Here is a 3856-nt window from a genome sequence, read left to right as displayed (position 1 = left end):
ATGGCGGCCCCCAGGGACACCCACGAGGCCCACCACACCTCCGCCGAGAATGCCGACCAGTCCAACCATGACCCCCAGTTTTTGCTAATAGTTTCTCTTCCCGAGCAAGAAATTAAAACGCTGGAAAAAGATGAAGAGGAACTTTTTAAAATGCGGGCCAAGCTGTTTCGGTTCGCTTTGGCGAACGACCTCCTGGGGTGGAAGGAGAGGGGCACCGGGGATGTCAAGCTGCTGAAGCACAAGGAGAAGGGGACCATCCGCCTCCTCAGGCGCAGGGACAAGACTCTCAAGATCTCCGCCAACCACTGCATCACGCCGATGATGGAGCTGAAGCCGTACGCGGGCGGCGACAGCGCCTGGGCCTGGAATGCCCACGCCGACTTCGCCGACCAGTGCCCCAAGCAGGAGCCATTAACGCCGAGAATGCACAGAAATTCAAAACGAAGTTTGAAGAATGCAGGAAAGAGACTGAAGAGAGAGAAAAGAAAGGATCTGGCAAAAATGAGAGTGCCGAGAAAGTAGCTGAGAAGCTAAGAAGCTCTTTAGGTGAAGGAGGGCAAAGAGCCCGAGGACGAGACCAAGGAGGTGGCTGAAGAGGAGCAATGAGTCGTGTCCCGTTGTGTCCTTTGTCCCTGTCTTTTCCCTTTTTCTTTTTTTCAAAATTTGCCCTGCCCCTTCTTTTTGGTTTATTTTTATTCTGTTTTGTTTTCACAAGGGACTTTATATAAAGAACTGACTTCCAACAACAACAAAAATACATGAGAGAAATCTCTGAAATTTCCAGATGGGTAGATCCACTTCACCCCTCTGTTTCTATGAATTACCTATTATTCCATCTGATAGAGTCAGATACATTATAATTAACTGCATACATGGTCATAATAAGGCAGAGCTTCTGATTTTCAAGTCACTACTCAGAGGAGACCAAAAAAAAAAAAGTTCACCAATTACAACTTGAGGCAGCCCTCCAAAAAGTCTTCTTTAATAAGCACCGCTTCTTTTGTTAATGCATCCTACATGCTGAGTGTCCTTAGGGCTCAAGAACAATTTACACTTCATTATCTTATATCTTCATACAGTCTCTAGCTGTTTCATCTCATCCAATTCTGTCTGGAGAGCAAACTCTTCAAAATGGTGTCTCAGCCAAGGTCCCAGCAGGAAACAGATGGAACACACACAGGAGACAGCTGAGGGCATTTAATAAGGGATTATTTACCAGGTGTGGGCGGGGCTTGAGGAAGACAACCAGGGAATCTGAAGAGCCCTAGGCCAGAGGGGCAGGCGGACAGAGCCACGGGAACCCAGTGAAAGTGCTGTGGCTACAGAAGGGGTCGCCCGACAGACTCTGTGGCTTCCGGGAGGGCGACAGAGACAACCATCAGACCAGTGGCAAGAAGAAACCTGGAGGAATAGAGGCCGACCTCATGTTCCTCCTCCATCCAATCTTCTGCTATAGCCTCCCACTGCCTGAATCCGTCCAGACGCCTGAGGGCAAGGAAGCCCACCAATGCAGCATCTAACGCTCCATCTGCAGACATAAGCACATGCGGAAGGTGGAGTGCGGATCAGGAGGGGCAAACAGAGACTCTCCAACACTGATGGTATCACAGGAAGCACCTACTTCTCAGCCCCACCTACCCCCTACTAGAGCACTAGGCGCGTAGATGGTAAGAACAGAAAAGAGCCAAGACGGGTTGTTTGTTGGAATCGCACTGTGTGTAGGAACCTCCACTTACACCCATTTCCATTTCCCTGTGAGCCTGCAGAAGTGACCCCTCCACAGCCCCATGGTACTCAGCTCCCACACACACTGACGAGGCCTTACTCTAGGACCTGAGACTCTGATGGTGGGCTTTTCATTAAGTGCCTACAAGTAAGACCTCCAACAAATAGCCCAGCTCCTCACCCCTGCAGAAGACTACTGTGAAGCCTATTCTACACCACTTCCAAAAGACAGTGCTCTGCAGACATAACTCCGTTGCCCCCAGTGGGATCAACCTGGGGTCCACACACCCTATATTGGCTGCATTTCCTTCCTTATCTCACATCCCCACTCCCCTACTGGTGCTTCCTGGGACCGTCTGACAAGTAAGCTAGTTGCACCCCAATCCTCATCTCAGGCCAGCTTTGGGAGAAGACAATCCACAACCCATCCCTCTGAAAACAGACTTATGAAGAATGTGTGAGAATGTGGGCACATGTGGTACTGGCCCAGCCTGTGGTTACTCTGCACCCAAGGAAAAATGTACTGAACCTGAAGTCAAACAATGTGACTTCTAAGTCTCCCACTTGGCGTTGAACTTGCTCTGTGAACCTTAGCAAATAACAACCTCCCCAGGCCTTGATTTCCTCATCTGTCCAATGATCTCAGATAAGAGGACCTTTAAGTTTCTCATCCAGCTTTAAAGTTTGCTAAAAATTTTCAGCAGTAAAAGGGACATAAATCATACAGCCCAACAGTGGACTGACACAAAATTCCACTCTTTGGTGTGTTTTCTTAAACTTAGGTAATTCAGAAAAAGCTAAAAGCACTTTTGTATTACCATAAAAAAAACTTTTATTTTTTAAATTTATTTTTTTGAGGTATCGTTGATTTAAATGTGTTAGTTTCTGATGTACAGCAAAGTTATTCAGTTATACATACATAAGAAAATAACTTTTAGAAATTAAGAACTGAACCTATCAACCAAATGGCCATTAGATACTAATTTAAGTCAAATTTCCTAGCTTTGACAGCATACGTATAGTCAATTATTCTTAAACGTATAAATCTTGTATAAACATCTATTGACCACCGCCTTACTCCATTATAGGAAAAACCTATAAAAAATCAAGACTGGAAATTTTTTATAAAGTAAGCACCTCAAGAAATGGAGACCTGTTTTATAGTTGTGGTTCTGCCAAAACTTTGTCTCACTGAGCAAATCATTTCACTTCCTCATTCCCCACACCCAGTAGCACCTCCAAGAGGGGGACCTAGGGGCCTTCCATAAACAGTGATCAACTGGTGAATTAAAGAAGGGCCCTCGGCTTTAATTTTATTAAATGGAAAAAAAAAAGGCATAATAGGGTTACACTATCTATACCATCTCAACAAACTCTTCCTACTCTAACGTTCCCTCTTGAAATGAAACAGAATATAGTGACCTAAAATTCTGCAGCTCAGAATGATTCTGTTCTTCTCTTGAAAGCTATTGCCTCTGCCCAGAGGGGCCACCCTAGAGCAGTGCTTACCTACTTAGTGGCAGAAGCCACTGGATCCCAAATTCCATAAACTGAATATTAAGGGAAAAAACAAAAACAAAAGTGCAGTGCTGGGCATGCAGTGCCATGGAATGAATGTTGTTTCTAGCTCTCATATTTAAGATAATGGCAAAAATCAGTCCAACCTCTGGTCATGAGCAACACCGTTCTGACAGGTGATCAAGACCTTGTCTCAGTAATATCTGGAAACATATGACAAGCAAAGAAAATGCCTGGAAGCAGGGTAGAAGGGAGCAGAGGAGGACATGGAGGGAGGAAGATGATAAGACAGCATTCAAAGGCTCTTTCAGGACTTCCCTGCTGGCGCAGTGGTTAAGCATCCGCCTGCCAATGCAGCGACACGGGTTTGAGCCCTGGTCCAGGAAGATCCCACATGCCGCAGAACAACTAAACCCGTGCGCCACAACTACTGAGCCTGCGCTCTAGAGCCCGTGAGCCACAACTACTGAGCCCACGTGCCACAACTAATGAAGCCCGTGCGCCTAGAGCCCGTGCTCCGCAACAAAAGCCACTGCGATGAGAAGCACACCACAAAGAGTAGCCCCATGCTCACCACAACTAGAGAAAGCCCGCGTGCAGCAACAAAGACCCG

The 3856-nt window shown here is 46.5% G+C and overlaps 1 pseudogene; it reads left to right on the top strand.

The window, feature by feature from the left end:
- Positions 1 to 606, top strand: LOC102980268 (ran-specific GTPase-activating protein-like; annotated as a pseudogene).
- The last annotated feature ends 3250 nt before the right edge of the window (positions 607 to 3856 follow it).

The sequence above is a fragment of the Physeter macrocephalus genome, chromosome 14 (genome assembly GCF_002837175.3).
Source record: "Physeter macrocephalus isolate SW-GA chromosome 14, ASM283717v5, whole genome shotgun sequence".
Taxonomy (NCBI): Eukaryota; Metazoa; Chordata; class Mammalia; order Artiodactyla; family Physeteridae; genus Physeter; species Physeter macrocephalus.
The sequence above is the reverse complement of the archived record's forward strand: the minus strand, read 5'-3'. Positions and strand labels throughout refer to the sequence as shown.